This window comes from Nerophis ophidion, linkage group LG14 (assembly GCF_033978795.1).
Source record: "Nerophis ophidion isolate RoL-2023_Sa linkage group LG14, RoL_Noph_v1.0, whole genome shotgun sequence".
Classification (NCBI taxonomy): Eukaryota; Metazoa; Chordata; class Actinopteri; order Syngnathiformes; family Syngnathidae; genus Nerophis; species Nerophis ophidion.
In genome coordinates this window covers 35,515,666-35,535,579 of record NC_084624.1, presented here as the reverse complement: position 1 = coordinate 35,535,579, position 19,914 = coordinate 35,515,666, and the positions used below count along the sequence as shown (strand labels likewise).

At 38.1% G+C, this 19,914-nt stretch overlaps 1 protein-coding gene across 2 annotated transcripts in view; it reads left to right on the top strand.

Moving 5' to 3' along the window:
- The window catches only part of gjc2 (gap junction protein gamma 2), a 41,720-nt gene that overhangs the window by 11,201 nt on the left and 10,605 nt on the right, over window positions 1-19,914 (top strand). Inside the window, exon 1 of one of the 2 annotated variants that reach the window (XM_061920521.1) lies at window positions 14,559-14,930. The exons of the other annotated variant lie outside the window; for it this stretch is intronic. The gene's annotated coding sequence lies outside the window, so the exon portion shown is untranslated. Of the gene's footprint in view, window positions 1-14,558; window positions 14,931-19,914 lie in introns of those variants that run through there. 2 annotated transcript variants of the gene reach the window in all.

Genomic DNA, 19,914 nt, shown 5'->3' with positions numbered 1-19,914 from the left:
AGTCCGCATTATCGGAGGACGTGAGGGGCGACCATCGCTTTAAAAAGCAAACAACTAACACTTGTCATATTGGTTGGACTCCTGGGCCACTGGGGTTTTGGTTTCAAGCCTTGTGCTGTTTAGTGCAGTGGTTCCCAACCTTTTTTCAGTGATGTACCCCCTGTGAACATTTTTTTTGATTCAAGTACCCCCTAATCAGAGCAAAGCATTTTTGGTTGAAAAAAAGAGATAAGGAAGTAAAATACAGCACTATGTCATCAGTTTCTGATTTTCTAAATTGTATAAGAGTGCAAAATATTGCTCATTTGTAGTGGTCTTTCTTGAACTATTTGGAAAAAAAGATTTAAAAATAACTAAAAAACTGATTCAATTATAAATTAAAGATTTCTACACATAGAAGTAATCATCAACTTAAAGTGCCCTCTTTGGGGATTGTAATAGAGATCCATTTGGATTCATAAACTTAATTCTAAACATTTCTTCACAAAAAAAGACATTTTTAACATCAATATTTATGGAACATGTCCATAAAAAATCTAGCTGTCAATACTGAATATTGCATTGTTGCATTTAATTTCACAGTTTAAGAACTTACATTGATATTTTGTTTAAGTATTATTCAATAAATATATTTATAAAGGATTTTTGAATTGTTGCTATTTTTAGAATAAAAAAAAAAATCTCATGTACCCCTTGGCATACCTTCAAGTACCCCGAGGGGTACGCGTACCCCCATTTGAGAACCACTGGTTTAGTGAACACTGACTGGTCAGAACATGAGTACGCTAGAGACATGCTAATTGGCTTTTAGTTTAAACTAAAGTGGAAATAAATTCACACATTTTTTTCTCAAATTGTATATTAAATATTTGTATTTGTTTTAAATACATTTAAATTTGTTTTAAAGAAGTTTACATGAATCATTTTGGAGAATCCATACATTGTCATGTAATACAACTAATTAATCAATAATTTATCTTATTTAATCATATTTAGTAAAGCAGTGACAGATATATATTTTTTCCAAATTATTTTCTGTTCAAAATGGTCACTTTTAAAATGTTTCTACATATACAAAACAAGTCAAAAGTTTGGACACACCTTCTCCTCATTCAATGCATTTTCTTTATTTTCATGACTATTTAAATTGTAGATTGTCACTGAAGGCATCAAAACTATGGATTAATACATGTGTAGTTATGTACTTAACAAAAAAAGGTGAAATAACTGAAACCATGTTTTATACTCTAGTTTCTTCAAAATAGCCACCCTTTGCTCTGATTACTTTTTCGCACACTCTTGGCATTCTCTTGATGAGCTTAAAGAGGTAGTCACCTGAAAGGGTTTTCACTTCACAAGCGTGCTTGAAGCTCAACGAGAGAATGCCAAGAGTGTGAAAAGCAGTAATCAGAGCAAAGAGTGGCTATTTTGAAGAAAGCAGAATACAAGACATGTTTTCGGTTATTTCACCTTTTTTGTTAAGACATAACTCCACATGTGTTCATTTATAGTTTTGATGCCTTCAGTGACAATCCACAATGTAAATAGTCATGAAAATAAAGAAAACACATTGAATGAGAAGGTTTGTCCAAACTATATATAAATATATATATATATATATATATATATATATATATATATATATAATAATGAATAAGATTTATATCACGCTTTTCTATTGTTATATACTCAAAGCGCTCACAGAGAAGTGGGAACCCATCATTCATTCACACCTGGTGGTGGTAAGCTACATCTGTAGCCACAGCTGCCCTGGGGTAGACTGACGGAAGCGTGGCTGCCAGTTTGCGCCTACGGCCCCTCCGACCACCACCGATCATTCATTCATCATTCATTCACCAGTGTGAGCGCCACCGGGGGCAAAGGGTGAAGTGTCCTGTCCAAGGACACAACGGCAGCGGCTTTGATGTCAATAGGTGGGAAGCGAACCTGCAACCCTCAGGTTTCTGGCACGGACGCTCTACCCACTACGCCATGCCGCCCTATGTATATATATATATATATATATATATATATATATATATATATATATATACACACATATATATATACATATATGTATACATATATATATGTATATATACATATATATACACACACATATATATATATATACACATATACATATATAGCTACATATATACATACATATATATACATATACATATATATATATATATATACATATATATATATATATATATGTCTTGATTGGATTATCCAGCGTATAGTGCTCGATTCCGTGGTAGAGCGCAATATGTGTGGGAAAAATCACAAGACTACTTCATCTCTACAGAACTGTTTCATGAGGGGTTCCCTCAATCATCAGGAGATTTTTTTTTTTTCTTAATCTCCTGATGATTGAGGGAACCCCTCATGAAACAGTTCTGTAGAGATGAAGTAGTCTTGTGATTTTTCCCACACATACATATATATATATATATATATATATATTTAGATATCTATACATGTATATGTATACTGTATATATATATATATATATATATATATATATATATATATATATATATATATTTGAGATGTTTGGAATATATACCGTAAATTGCAAAAAATATTTTGATCCTATTCAATTATTGTATTTACATTTTATGATAGCAGAGTGGTATTTGTGCATCACAATTAACCATCCATCCATCCATTTACTACCGCTTGTCAATTTTGGGGTCGAGGGGGTGAAGGAGCCTATCTCAGCTGCATTCGGGCGGAAGGCGGTGTACACCCTGGACGACTCGCCACCTCATCGCAGGGTGCACCACAATTACATATTTTTAATTTCTAAATTTTTTTTAACGCTTGACCGATTATTTCATGGACATGTATGGTCCTTTATTTTATTTAATATTTTATAAATGTATCATATACAGTCATGGTCAAAAGTGGACATACACTTGTAAAGAACATAATGTCATGGCTGTCTTGCGTTTCCAAACATTTCTACAACTCTTATTTGTTTGTGATAGAGTGATTGGAACACATACTTGTTGGTCACAAAAAACATTCATGAAGTTTGGTTCTTTAATGAATTTATTATGGGTCTACTGAAAATGTGACCAAATCTGCTGGGTCAAAGTATACCAACAGCAACTTACATTATCAATTATGGTGATGTAGAAAAGTTTCAATCAAATCAAATTAGCTTCATGGCATGGCCTCTTATCTTCATGTGAATGATTAGGATTGATGACACCTGTTGACTTCTCTGAGCCCATTTAAGTAGAGCTCGTGTAGGGCTGGGCGATATATCGATATACACGATACATCGCGGGCTGGTCTCTGTAAGATATAGTAAAGGACTATATCGTGATATTCGGTTATATATTCTTACGCAGTTGCTTTTAGCTGCTGGCATTACACTACAGGCTCCCCTCACTCTTTCCTGTCTCTCCTTCTCACAGACAGGCGCACTTTCTTACACACGTCACATACTGTCACGTCATTCGTCACATACGTATACGCCCTCGACAAGCAGAGAGGTAGCAGCACGGGTAACGTTAGCTGTGATGCTAGCAGAGCCATGCGAGTGGTAATACGAGAGAAAAAAAGGTGCGAATGAAGGAAGAATTAATTCCCAAGAAAAACAGCAGGGGGTCCATCGTCTGGCAGTGGTTTGGCTTCAAGTGGGAATATGTCGAACAGACAACCGTAATAAGTCAAGCATGCGGCACAAGCGTTCCTATAAAAAGTAGCATTACTGCTAATATGTAGCATCTTTTCACACCATCAAAATGCCGAGGCAAACATTTCCAAATCAACACCATATGGAAAAAATATAATTTAATAACGTCCATATTAACCTACCACATAGCGAAAGACGAACACTATTTGACTTCCTATTATGCAGCTCATTTTATTCAACAGTTAAAATGTCTCTGACAATCTTGCACTTTATGTTTTTGAAATGACATGAATGCTTGTGCCATTGCTTAATAACTGTTTAATAAATACACTTTTGGTCAATTAATTAGTTGTGATTTCCTTCTCTGTGTGAAAGTTTATAAGTAGCATATATTAATGCAGTATGAAGAAGAATGTTTGAATGTAGACACATAGAATCATCATACTGCTGTGATTATATGCATCAAGTGTTCATTCAAGGCCAAGGCAAAATATCGAGATATATACCGTGTATCGCAATAAGGCCTAAAAATATCCAGATATCAAAAAAAGGCCATATCGCCCAGCCCTTGGCTCATGTGATGCAGTCATTACACTCTGTTACAAACGTGACAATGGGAAAGTCAAAGGAACTCAGCACAGATCTGAAAAAAACGAATCATTGACTTGAACAAGTCAGGAATGTCACTTGGAGTCATTTGAAATCAGCTTAAAGTCCCAAGAGCAACTGTGCAGAGAATTGTTTGTAAGTATAAAGTGCATGCCACAGTTTTTTCACTTCCACGATCAGAAAGAAAACGCAAGCTATTACCTACTGCTCAGAGTAAATTGGTCAGGATGACCAACAGTCAACCAAGAACCACCAAAAATCAGGTCTGCAATGAATTGGAAGCTGCTGGAACACAGGTGTCAGTGCCAACAGTCATGCGTGTTTTGCATCGCCATGGACTGCAAGAAGGAAGCTTTTGCTCCAGAAGCGACACCTTTAGGCTTGTCTAAAGTTTGTTGCTGATCACATGGACAAAGAGTTCTGTGGTCAGATAAAAAAAAAAAAATAGCAGTTTGGCCACAATACCCAGCAATGTGTTTGGAGGCGAAAAGGTGAGGTCTTTAAACCCAGGAACACTAGGCCTACCGTCAAGCATGGTGGTGTAATATTATAGTCTGGGCCTGTTTTGCTGCCCGGAGGTTGGGTCTTGGGCGGAGTTGGGTGTTCCAACAGGACAATGACCCCAAACTTCTGGCAGGCTTTATTGCGCCTTATTGCAGTGAAACTTGCCAAGGGACATGCAACCAAATATTAACATTGCTGTTTTCAATACTTTTGACCCAGCAGATTTGATCACTGTGGAGAGGCAGAGCCGACAGCAGGATAGGACAAACAGCTGTTTGTCCTATCCTGCTGTCGGCTTCGCCTCTCCACAGTCACATTTTCAATAGACCCATAATTAATTCATAAAATAACCAAACTTCATGAATGTGTTTTGTCACCAACAAGTATGTGCGCCAATCACTCTAACACAAAAAATAAGAGTTGTAGAAATTATTGGAAACTCAAGACAGCCATGACATGTTCTTTACAAGTGTATGTAAACTTTTGACCGTGATTGTGTATATATATATATATCTATATATCTATATCCATCTATATATATATATATATATATATATATATATATATATATATATATATATATATATATAGATATAGATATATATATATATATATACAGAGTAGCCAGAAATTGTACTCAAGTAAGAGTACTGTTACTTCAGAGATTTATTACTCAAGTAAAAGTAAGGAGTAGTCACCCAAATATTTACTTGAGTAAAAGTAAAAAGTATGTTGCGAAAAAACTACTCAAGTACTGAGTAACTGATGAGTAACCTGTTTGTTTAATTATTACGGCAACAAAATGCACAAAAACATAAAAAAAGCAACAAGCAAATTCAGAGCCAGGAATATCTCTTGAGCAACTAAATCAATATTATATATTAAATAATAGTACATTAAAATAAAAATATAAAATTAAGGCACATTGAGCCACAATAACTTAACAGCACCATAGGCTCAGTAGGCATTCAGTGATTGATTGATTGATTGAAACTTGTATTAGTAGATTTCACAGTACAGTACATATTCCGTATAATTGACCACTAAATGGTAACACCCCAATAAGTTTTTCAACGTTAACCAATTACTTAATAAATGACCAAGTCGAGGTGATCTACCTCATATATACATATACATACACACACACATACACACACACACACACACACACACACACACACACACACACACACACACACACACACACACACACACACACACACACACACACACACACACACACACACACACACACACACACACACACACACACACACACACACACACACACACACGCACACACACACATATATATATATATATACACATTTATATATACATATATACATACATTTATATATACATATATACATACATTTATATATACAGTGTATAATTTATATTTATTTATTTTGCCGTTTTTGTTGACATGTTAAAGGTGTTTTAATGAATATACATGCATGTTTAACAAATAGATTCCTATCTTTCATGAAGACAAGAATATAAGTTAGTGTATTACCTGATTCTGATGACTTGCATTGATTGGAATCAGACAGTATAGTGCTAACAACGTCCACATTTTCAAATGGAGGAGAAAAAAGGTTCCTCTTTTCTGTCTAAAACCACATGAAAGTCGTTGGTTTTTGGCATTTTATTTGTCCAGCTTCCATATTCGTTTTTATACACTTTACAAGAAATACATTGGTGGCAAACTCCCTAGCTTGCTCGCTTGTTTGCGCTGGCTTTCGGAGACTCTTATTTTGTTAGCGCAGGCGCGATGGAGCGGCACTTTTATTGTGAAGACAGGAACTGTGCAATCAGTCTTTAGGCTTTTGACGGGAAGTACGGTTGAAATAAAAAGTGTATTTTTACCTTTACACTTGTGATTGATTGATTGAAACTTGTATTAGTAGATTTCACAGTGCAGTACATATTTCGTACAATTGACCACTAAATGGTAACACCCCAATAAGTTTTTCAACTTGCTTAAATCGGGGTTTACGTGTAACGGTTATGTGACCGCCTGGCTCTGTTTCATTGGTCCAACATCACTAGTGACTGCATGGGATTGGTGAAACGCAGTTATGCGTGGATCTTACTTTGAAAAACCAAAACAAACATTAATAGATCGATAAAAAAAAGTAGCGAGTAGCGAGCTGAATGTAGATAAATGGAGCGGAGTAAAAGTAGCGTTTCTTCTCTATAAATATACTCAAGTAAAAGTAAAAGTATGGTGCATAAAAACTACTCTTAGAAGTACAATTTATCCCAAAAGTTACTCAAGTAGATGTAATGGAGTAAATGTAGGGCGTTACTACCCACCTCTGTGTGTATATATATATATATATGTACTGCGATGAGGTGGCGACTTGTCCAGGGTGTAACCCGCCTTTCGCCTGATTGTAGCTGAGATAGGCACCAGCACCCCCGCGACCCCAAAGGGAATAAGCGGTAGAAAATGGATGGATGGATATATATATATATATATACATATATATATATATACAGTATATATATATATATATATATATATATATATTTCGATCAATATTAGACAATAATGCTGCATGTTTTATGGTAAATTAGGTTGACAACGTTGAGGGTGAAGCCTGTTCTTCTCCGTTACTGCTATCTTAGGAAAATCTGAGCATGTCAGTATCACTTTTCATTAGATTGCTGCGACTTGCAAGTGCTAATTGTCCATCAGAGGCAGCCACTTCCATTCACCGTCGAGGAACGCTCACTCAAAGTGACGTTCTAGAACGCCCCCGATGTTAACTTATCAGCCATCTTTTGTGGGACCATCTGTGTGCTTGGAGGAGGGAGAGATTTCGCAAAGGGAGGAATGCATTTTAAGTTCGAGTTTGAAAAAAAAGAGAGAAAAAAAAATAAAATATATATATATATACATATATATATATATATATATATATATATATATATCCATCCCAACATGTGCGTATTTGTCCCTGCGGGATTGCACATGTCCAAATCCTGAATGCTCGCTTCAGCAGCATCCCCTATCTTCTCACCAGGGGTGCTGGCTACGCCACATCTCCTCCGTCACATGGAGAGGGGAGGCTGGGGGGGCCAGGCCTCTGGAAGAAGAGGAGTCCTGCAGGCCCATATGGCTTTTTTTGCACAGTGAACACAACTCCAAGAGAAATGCTTCTCTTTTCTCTAAGCTTTAATATCCTTACTAATAGGATGTACCCCCCGCCATCATTGAGGTTATACCATTCTTACAGTATGCTCACTACGTGATGACAGCCAGATATGTTTGAGTAACACAAGCCAGACACTAAACCATCTATTTATCATCTATTAAAAGTTTTGAAAGATCCCTTCCCGAATGTGACAGCAAGACAAGGTACGCGCTTTTCAAAAACTAAGCGTGTGCGCACGTCTGTGACCCATCTCTGTTATCTGTCCATGCTCTTGGATTGGAAATGTAAATATTATGACACTTGATGTGACTCAGCAGATCCGCACTGAATGTTACAAGGTCTCAAATTTTCTCAGACTTATTTTTTTATGCTCTCATATAGACATGACTAATTGAGAGCAATCTGGAGGCTTGGTGTACGAGAGTTTATGTTGTAGAATTACAAAAAAGTCAAGCTATTCTCGTATATAAAATTATTTTAATACATTTGTGGTATATTGTGAACAAAGCAAATAGTATTTCTTACGCAAACAAAGGCCATACTTGCCAACCTTGAGACCTCCGATTTCGGGAGGTGGGGGGTGGGGCGGGGGCGTGGTTAAGAGGGGAGGAGTTTAATTCACCAACTCGAGTATTTCATATATATATATATATATATATATATATATATATATATATATTTGAAATACGTGACTTTCAGTGAATTCTAGCTATATATATATTTATTTTATTACATATATAAATAAAAGCGATAGTTGAATTTCCGATGGCACCTATCAAATACACAGTAATAAAAACACTGTTGTGGTACTAACTGTACTGTGCTTGCTGGTTACTAAAAAAGAAAAAACAACATTTACCTTTCACTATTTGAGTAACCTTTGGTCTACCATTTGCGTACTGGCGAGAGTCACTTGCCGTCAGGTGCAAACCACCACGTAAATCGTTGGCCAATCAAAAAGCAACCCCATAACGCTATAGCTAACATTCACCAGGAGATGGCAACAGACAACATAAAATCACTCTGTTACAGACGGCTTCGCCATGGCTGTAACTTCCTCATTCTTCTGCTTCGTCTCCTTGTGTGTGCAGTTTTTTATTAAAATCCGTAGATGTTGTAACGTGATTGGGCAGCGGATGTTAAAACAGGCTGTCCTCACTCAGGTCCGCATGGAGCTGGAGGGGGCGTGGCCTCCAGCGCCGCTGAATTTCGGGAAAAAATTTCTTCCGGGAGGTTTTCGGGAGAAGCGCTGAATTTCGGGAGTCCCCCGGAAAATCCGAGAGGGTTGGCAAGTATGAACAAATCCCAGATGTTACAAGCATAAACTTATACTTGCTTTATAGTGAAGTCCGTTGAGGATCTTGTTACGTTACACATTATTCATTTATGTTAAAGGGGCCTTATTATGCAAAACCAACTTTTCTTACCTATTGGTACCGGCTTATGTGTATTTGGGATCTGCATAAGTCCTGAAAATGTATAATCAAACTGTGGAAACATTGCAGAGATATTTATAAAACAATCCTGCCTCCTTCCTACTTCCTCCAAATGGTCCGTTTGGAATTTTGTTCACATGTGACGTTTTGTTAAAGTGTGACATCAGCGGATTATCCATATATGGTAGAAATGTATCCAAACATTCTTGTGCGAGTCAGACAATTTAAATGTATGTAAAACTGGCTGTGCTACAACGTCATGTTGACAATGAAACCCAATGAAGGAAAATGCTCTGTTGTTTGTTTGCTTTAACTAGTCTATATTTAACAAGTCACTACAGTAACCTCATTTGAAGTAAAAAGGGCCTTTAATTGTGAGGAGGTCCCTCCGAGTTTTTGCAAAGATTAGTTCTGCTTCAACCACAGATCTTCACAAAAAGATGGACTTTTCTAAATAAAGTACTTTATATGGCGGGCTTGGTGACTACTATTTATGGCAAAGGAGGAGAAAATTAAGTAATACCAGTAAATTAGAAATGTGTCAATGATGCATTACAATTGTTTTCTCGAGTTGTTGTGTAGCTACGGTAGCTTATCCTTCTAATGTAAGACAAGTGTGTCACCGCCCTCCAGCAAAATAAGGAATGGTTTTCCTAAAAACTACTTTTAATTAGATCAGTGCCTACTGTCTTTGGGCAGTGGAGCAATTAGTAATATAATCCAGTATTACGTTCTTGATGAAGTAGCCCATAGCATAGCTAACTGTACAGCCGGGTCGGGCCTCAATTGTTTACAAGTTTTCGAAGCAGCCATGCAGTGAATCTATTAACAAGATTTAGAATAGAAAAGTACAATACCCGTTTGCATATGAGTTGGACAATTTTGTTAGATGTAAATATAAACAGAATACAATGATTTGCAAATCCTTTTCAACCCATATTCAATTGAATGCACTACAAAGACAAGATATTTGATCAAACTCATAAACTTTATTTTTTTTTTCCAAATAATAATTAACTTAGAATTTCATGGCTGCAACGCATCCCAAAGTAGTTGGGAAAGGGCAAGTTCACCACTGTGTCACATCACCTTTTCTTTTAACAACACTCAATAAACGCTTGGGAACTGAGGAAACTAATTGTTGAAGCTTTGAAAGTGGAATTCTTTCCCATTCTTGTTTTATGTAGAGCTTCAGTCATTCAACTGTCCGGGGTCTCCGCTGTCGTATTTTACGCTTCATAATGCGCCACACATTTTCGATGGGAGACAGGTCTGGACTGCAGGAAAGTACCCACACTCTTTTTTTATGAAGCCACGCTGTTGTAACACTTGTTTTGCTGAAATAAGCAGGGGCGTCCATGATAACGTTGCTTGGATGACAACATATGTTGCTCCAAACCTGTATGAACCTTTCAGCATTAATGGCGCCTTCACAGATGTGTAAGTTACCTATGCCTTGGGCACTAATACACCCCCATACCATCACAGATGCTGGCTTTTGAACTTTGCGCCTATAACAATCCGAATGGTTATTTTCCTCTTTGTTCTGGAGGACAAAGAGAAAAACAACACCGGAAATGTGTCCTGTGAAAAACCGTCCGACAGGAACTCTCTAATAACTAAAGTTCCTTGGGTGAATTATGTAAACTCACTATACTGGTATATTTTAACGCTTTCATGGCGAGTTTACTGACAGATAAAAGTAAGAACTTTACGCTACTTTATATGAGAAATGGCAACAGCGAATGATGAATGTCCAATAACAAGAAGATACAGAAAAAGAAGAAGCTTATTGACTACGGTGTCTCCACGGACTATGACGCCAGATGCGCGCAAATTTTCAAGACTTATACAGATCCTAAATACAGATCAACAGGTACCAGAAAGTAAGAAACGTTGCTTCTGCATAATACTGCGAAACAAAACGCTAGATATTATGTCTTACCTTTTACACACACTATAATAACATTTGTATGTTTAATTTTGGATAATTCATCAAGCGGTGCGGCTTTATAGCTTAGCAAAGTTGTACTTAAACATTTTGATAGATTTTTAAGCACAGTGTGTAATGTTCTATATTTTCAATAGAACATATACAATTGCTGTGTTGTTTACTTGAGTCATATTGCAGTCTACACGTACTGTAACTCTTATGTTTGACTGCCATCTACTGGTCACAGTTCACCATGTACCAAATAAAATAGCTTCAAGGTCGGTAGGGAAAACTAGAATTATTTCATACATTAGGTGCACCAGGTTATAAGGCACACTGTCGAGTTTTCAGAGAAAAAAAAGGATTTTAATTGCGCCTTAAAGACCGCAAAATATGGTATTATACTTTTTCCTCAGTTAATAAAATGTATTTATTTCACAGGCCATTACGCATTTTTTATTGAAAGGCAACTTTGTTCTCATAACAATTCGATTGTATTCTTTCAATGTGTGTGAATGTGATTGTGAATGTTGTCCGTCTATCTGTGTTGGCCCTGCGATGAGGTGGCAACTTGTCCATGGTGTACGCCGCCTTCCGCCCGAATGCCGCTGGGATAGGCTCCAGCGCACTCCGCGACCCCGGAAAAGACAAGCGGTAGGAAATGGATGGATGGATGGATCCTTCAATGTTAGAACCTTTTTGTCATGATACTTTAGTACCTGACTTTTTGTATCATATTTGCAAGAGTGGCCGTGTGCAACCCGAGGGTCCCTGGTTCAATCCCCACCTAGTATCAACCACGTCACGTCCGTTGTGTCCTGAACAAAACACTTCACCCTTGCTCCTGATGGGGGCTGATTAGCGCCTTGCATGGCAGCTCCCTCCATCAGTGTGTGAATGTGTGTGTTAATGGGTGAATGTGGAAGTAGTGTCAAAGCGCTTTAAGTACCTTGAAGGTAGAAAAGCGCTATACAAGTACAACCCATTTACCATTTATTTTAAAATGTTCCCCTCTCAACCTTTTAATTAACAATTTTTATTGTTGAAATATAACGTTTTAGTCATATCACTTTTTTTTGTCAATCTAAACATTAATTTTCAATGAAATACAACTTTCTTAAAGGCCTACTGAAACCCACAACTCCCGACCACGCAGTCTGATAGTTTATATATCAATGATGAAATATTAACATTGCAACACATGCCAATACGGCCGGTTTAGTTTACTAAATTGCAACTTTTTAAATTTCGCGCGGAAATATCATGCTAAAACGTCGCGGTATGATGAAGTGTGGGCGTGACGTCACGCATTGTAGAGGACATTTTGGTCCAGCACCGTTAACAGCTATAAGTCGTCTCTTTTCATCGCTTAATTCCACAGTATTCTGGACTTCTGTGTTGCTGAATTTTTTGCAATTTGTTCAATTAACAATCTGCCCGATTGTAACTGAGATAGGCGCCAGCGCCCCCCGCGACCCCAAAAGGGAATAAGCGGTAGGAAATGGATGGATGGATAATAATGGAGACATAAAAGAAGAAAGATGTAGGTGGGAACCGGTGTATTGCGGCCGCCTTTAGCAACACAAACACAGTCGGTGTTTCCTTGTTTCTTTGTTTACATTCCAGAAAGATGACGGTGAAGCTTTACTATGGAAAAGAGCGGTCAAGCGAACATGGTTCCCTACCACATGTCGAATTTTGTTGTTGACGAACCCCAAAATGCAGAGATGGAGGCAGGCATGGAGTTTAATATAAAATACTAGAACAAACCCAAACAAAGGGTACAAACAAAAAGTGCGCATGTGGGTACAAACAAAACGGCCGAGCGTGGAAGCTAACAGGTATCTATCAGGAAATAGAAGTCGTACTTATAATAAGAATAAACAAACTGGAAGCAGGGAACAAAAGACAGTAAGCTAAAAACATCTAACTAAATATAGCTTACACGGCAGGTAGCAATGACAAGAGCGGGTAGCATTGATAAGAGCGACAAGTGACATCGACAAGACAATAATCCAGCACTGACTGGAAGACAAAGCAAGTACAAACAGGAAAGGGCTGATTGACGCCAGGTGTGGCCAGGGAGCCAATCAGCCGCATCTGAGGGGAAACAAAGCCCTCAGGGAGACAAACAGGAAGCTGAACCAAAATAAGAGTGCTGACAAGAACTAAGGACAGGAAATACTAAACACACAGAGGAAAACCTAAAACACAAACAAATTGACAGTGGCAAGCCTGACATCACATGGCAGGTTTCGGTGAGAAAATGGTGGTAATAAGTCGGGTCTTACCGTAGACATGAGCGGAGAGCTTGCGTCGTTCCTCCTACACCTGTCAAAGAGGCAGCTGCGGACTCTTTTGCCTCCTCCCACCGGCCGCCCCCGACCGTTGGATGCTTCCAACGTGGAGGAAGTATCGGCTGCCTTCGCCTCGTCGAGAAACGTGGCTTCCCTCTGAGACACTGGCGGTCACCACACCCGTGGCCACACTCCTCTGACCTTCAGGTTATTGAGGTACGACCATATAATCTCACTAAAACACTAGTAACACAATAAGCAGATAAGGGATTTTCCAGAATTATCCTAGGAAATCTATCTAATAACATCTGAATCGCTCTGCCGTCCAGTTTTTTTTTTCTTTCTCTAGTCCTTCACTCTCACTTTCCTCATCCACGAATCTTTCATCCTCGCTCAAATTAAGGGGGAAATCACCGCTTTCTTGGTCCGAATCGCTCTTGCTGCTGGTGGCCATGATTGTAAACAATGTTCAGATGGGAGGAGCTCCACAACCCATGACGTCACGAGCACATCGTCTGCTATTTCCGGTACAGGCAAGGCTTTTTTATTAGCGACCAAAAGTTGCGACCTTTATCGTGGATGTTCTCTACTAAATCCTTACAGCAAAAATATGGCAATATCGCGAAATGATCAAGTATGACACATAGAATGGACCTGCTATCCCCGTTTAAATAAGATAATCTAATTTCAGTAGGCCTTTAATATCATATTACAATCTCTTTTATTGTAGTTGTTAAATGAATAGCTCTAATAAAAACACAGCATTATTATCTTTATAAATGCAGATTTTGGATTGACCTAATAAGCAGTTGTAGCCCATGTTGTGTCTAGATTGCATATGTAGGCAGAGGAGGTGGTATACATACGAGTGAAGAAGGAAAAGGGAGAGAGGGAGAGAGAGACTGTCATCATCTGTTTTAAAAATGTTGCACATGACCGTTGCCTGTGTCAGGATTAACACCCTCCCTCACATTGGTGTTGCTTTTTATTCTGCAGTACGATATCTTCACGTCTGAACCCTTGGATGGGGTCACTTGACAGAGGAGTTTTTTTTCCCCACTGTTCCTTTTCTTTTTTTTGTCTTTTAAATAAGACTTGCTTCTTGGTCAGATGGCTGCTCTAATACAATCCAGACGCAAGCCACAATGTGAGGCTACAGTCGAGAAAAACGTATAGTTTGAAAAGTTCCGTCATTGTTTTGGGGTTTACGTTTTTTTGGTGCACATCCCTAGGACGGAGGAGGATGGAGGTGGTTTTGTGTGCCATAGTCTTGGCAGGGGATCTAGACGGGGACCTTCAGGATGGGAAATGCATGTGGAACTTCTTCAGGTGGGTCGTTTTTGGTTGTCATTACCTTCACATCTAAAGAAATATAGTTGGGACGCAATGTAGTGTCTTTACCTGAAGTACTGTATAACGTCGGCATGTGAGACAAATTGTGTAGTTGAAAAATCTGTATTTGTAGAAATGTTGACAGTAAATACAGCAATGATACTGTGTTAAAATCAGCTGTATTTCTCTGGACACACCTGAATTGTATTGGTAAAATCCAGATCATTAAAGTGAGGGGTGTACCTAATATTGTGGTTACCTTATTCAGTAACACGAACGCGGCAAATTATTAGAAATAAATCCCGATTTTGGACCCATTAATTGTATTGGATTTCTTTAGAATGTACAGCTATACCTAATGATTAATAACAAAATAATTTAACAATAATACAACAATGACAATGTTAATAATATCTTAAATATATTAATGTAATTATTCAAATTGTCTTTATCAGTTAGATACATTCCTGTTTTGCTGATTACAATTAGATTGCTCATTAAATGTCAACTTATATGCATTGTATGAAGTGGTTTCGAATTAGTTCGAAGAGTTCTCTGTTTAAAATGTCATTAGTTCTTGATAAAGATCTACTAATTCAGTACTAATTTAATTTTAGGGCGCAAATGTCAACTGATGCACTCATTCATTCAAATTTGTGTGAAAACCGCAAAGCAGACCTCATGTCATGCCATCCTGAGGCAGACTTACCCACCTCCATTGGTGCCATCTGTCTCCATTAGGGCTAAAGCCCTCCCCGGTGTAAGGAGTGCTGGATCCGGAGGGGGGCTGCGAGGGTTAGGTGGGCCTCACGACAGAGCCTGTCCTGCTACCTCAGATGGCGGGGGATATGGCACATCCCATGCCGGGTCAACATGAACTCAGATCCCGTGAATGAACGGCTTGATGGGACTGTGGAGATAATTCAGTTATTTTTGTCAAAGTTTATGCAGGGGCACCATACCACTTCTTGATATCAACCAAAGTACGATAGCTAAAGCGGTCACCGGTAAAAAACATAACGGGAGTCATTTTAAAGACCATAAATACTTACTTTGATATTAATTAGGAGTGCATGAGAAAAAAAACTAGAAAACTTTTATAAAACCTATATTGCACAATCGACTTGTCCGGGGTATACCCCGCCTTCTGCCCAAGTACAGCTGAGATAGGCTCCAGCATTCCCCGTGACCCCTCGAGCAGGGGTCGGGAACCTTTTTGGCTGAGAGAGCCATGAAAGCCAAATATTTCAAAATATATTTCCGTGAGAGCCATATCATATTATTTAACATTGAATACAACTAAATGTGTGCATTTTTAAGTAAGACCAACATTTTTAGAGTATAATAAGTCTCTTATTCTTTTGAATAACTTTGTTATTCTGAAGCTAACCAATAATAAATCAAATGTCTGTTGATCATGTTTTTGTTTGGCCATGTGCTGTTTGTCCTTTGGACTCTTTAAGTTCCTATTTTTTCCACTCCCTTGTCTTGTTTCCTTCGTTACTCATTTTGTCCACCTGTCTCTGGTGGACAAAATGCCCGCTCACCTGTTTCCCGAGCACTAATCAGAGGCAGTATCGTCTTTGCCAGTCAGTCGCCCTGGCGTCAATGTGACCTTTTCTTGCTCTGTGCTTACTTGTTTCATGCCTTGCCATAGTTTTGTGCTTCATGCCATGCCAAGTAAGTTTCGTTTGATTTATGTTCATAGTCTGTTTATGCGTTAGCTTTGTTCTTTAGCCCAAGTTGTGCCTCCACTGTGAGCGATTTTTGTTTGTATCTTTTTTTAGTTTAAATTAAATAATGTTTTTACCTAAATGCCATGTCCCGAGTAGTCCGTCTGCCTTCCTGGAAGAACGACCCTGCAGAAAGCTGCGACCCCCCCATTGTGACATAAAATACTTCTTACTATTAATGCGACTTCTTGATCAGGTGCGGTAGAAAACGGATGGATGGATTTAAATAAATGAGAATGTTTTATATTTTGGACGTTATTTTTAGCACTGTGATTACCAGCGAAATTATTCATAATTATCGCGTTAAGCAATGTCAGCTAAGATTTATCTGAGAGCCGGATGCAGTCATCAAAAGAGCCACATCTGGCTCTAGAGCCATAGGTTCCCTACCCCTGCCCTAGAGGGACAAGCGGTAGAAAATGGATGGACGGATGGATATATTGCACGATACATCAGCAACAGAACCAATGTTGTAACAGCAGTAAAGCGCAAACACAGTGTGTTTAAACATGCGCAGGTTTCACATTAATAACTTCAATAGTGCCACCACATTTATTAAGCACATGCAGAGTTAGCTAAAGTTGCTGGATGCTGACCACTCATGATACTTCAAATGCAGCGAGTGTCATCTTGTGGAGATAATCTTTAAAAAGCTAAGTCAGGGATGTTGCCAACAGCCACACGTGTCAATGATAATTAGTAAATTAGACAACGCACTGGGGTGTACAGGTGAAACTCAATGTAATATTGTGCAAAAATCTATTGATTTCCGCAATTCAACTTTAAATGTGAAATTAATACAGTTGGGCAAAAAAGTATTTAGTCAACCACCGATTGTGAAAGTTCTCCCACTTAAAATGATGACAGAGGTCTGTAATTTTCATCATAGGTACACTTCAACTGTGAGAGACAGAATGTTTATAAGAATATTTAAAATCCCGGAATTCACATTGTAGGAATTTTAAATATTTTTTTTGTAAATTATGGTGGAAAATATGTATTTGGTCAACCATTCAACACTCTCACTGATGGAAGGAGGTTTTGGCTAAAAATCTCACGATACATCGCCCCATTCATTCTTTCCTTAACATGGATCAATCGTCCTGTCCCCTTAGCAGAAAAACAGCTCCAATGCATGATGTTTCCAACCCCATGCTTCACAGTAGGTGTGGTGTTCTTGGGATGCAACTCAGGATTCTTAAACCTCCAAACACAACGAGTTGAGTTTATACCAAAAAGTTGTATTTTGAATTCATCTGACCACATGACATTCTCCCAATCCTCTGCTGTATCATCCATGTATCCATTTTGGTATAAACTCAACTCGTCGTGTTTGGAGGAAGAAGAATACTGAGCTGCATCCCAAGAACACCATACCTACTGTGAAGCATGGGGGTGGAAACATCATGCTTTGGGGCTGTTTTTCTGCTTAGGGGACAGGATGATTGATCCGTGTTGAGGAAAGAATGAATGGGGCCATGTATCGTGAGATTCTGAGCCAAAACCTCCTTCCATTAGTGAGAGCTTTGAATGGTTGACCAAATACTTATTTTCCACCATAATTTACAAATAAATTCTTTAAAATCCTACAATGTGGTTTCCTGGATTTTTTTTCACATTCTGTCTCTCACAGTTGAAGTGTACCTATGATGAAAATTACAGACCTCTGTCATCATCTTAAGTGGGAGAACTTGCACAATCGGTGGCTGACTAAATACTTTTTTGCCCCACTGTATGTGATATCAACTCATTACATGAAAAGAGAGACATGTGAATACTTGTTATACTTTAGTTTTTGAAAACATCAAATCATCTGAAATGTTCAATTTAAGGTTTTCATGAGATGTTAAGCCATAATGGTGGAATAAACAAACCTTTGCACGATATTCTAACTTTTTGAGTTTTACCTGTATGCTATGTTGTAATTTGCTCATTACTGCAAAGAGAGGACCCAGAAAGTTTTTATGTACCAGAACATTCTTTGGCAACTTACACTTTATCATCATGCTGGAACGGTTAATGAACTCCAAATGAACGGAACTGAACCACCTGGTGGAAACAAAGAGTTTTAAGAGACTGTGAGGGTCCAGGTAATTGTTTTTTCCAGCATTCTTTGATATCAATTATTTATATTTACACTACATGAGTGTCAAGCAGATAGTCAGTTTCCTTTCCAGTGTTTTGGTATCTTTGGTAACGATATAGTCCGCAGTAGAATTAGAATATCACACCCAAAAAAAAATATGGAGAAAATAAAATGACCTGGATGAATGAGAACATCCATACATATGGGGAATATCCATAATGATCGGTTGGTGTTAGTATGAAGAGTCACAAATGGCTAATGTTAGGACTAAACATTACAAGGTGGGCAATCAGAGGCAAGATAAGGCGGGTCATCAAAATTAGTAACCAAAATCATAACAGTCACACACTGATGAGGGACTCAGAGACAGAGGGACGCTTCAAGCTGACAACTCAAAAAGAAAACATACTTGAAAATGGCAGAGGAATTCTCTCCCCCGATTAGATTTTTTTCTTTAGTGATGACGATGACGTGCAGGAAACCCACTATATTGCATGTCCTTCTCCATATTTACACACATGTATACGTTTGGAGAAAATAATGCCCAAAACCTTAGTTTTTAGTTGTTTATTCTGTAAACGAAAATCATAACTGCTCTCTCCATCTAAGACAGGCCTCGGCCATTATTTTGACCCGCGTACCAAATTTAGAAAAAAAAATGTGTCTGGGGGCCGGTAAATCTATTTTTAGGAACACTAATACAAAACTTCACAATAATGTCTGATTGAATGCTAAAAATGTTATGACAGACCGCCTTAAAAACGGAAGTAAATGTTTTTTGATTAACTGAATGAGACACCCAGAATGTACATGAAAATAAAGAATGTGGGATTTACAATATAAACAATTGACGATAAAACACTGAATATTGACAACATATGAACGTCTCACTCCCTCTCGATCGACATATTTTACAATCATGCAAAATGCAACAAAAATGCAACAAACACAGCAAAATATGAACGCGAAGGGTAAAAAAACAAAACATAACAAAAAACACACGCAATTTGATATGTCTGATATATCACTAAGCTTTAGAACTTTGTTGTAAAAATCTCCTTTCGCATCTGTCTCTGACACCCGCATTTCAGGCTGGCTGCTCTGGAAACACTCTGTGGAAACGCTCCCCACCCAAACTGCTTGGTGCCTCTTCTGAGCTGCT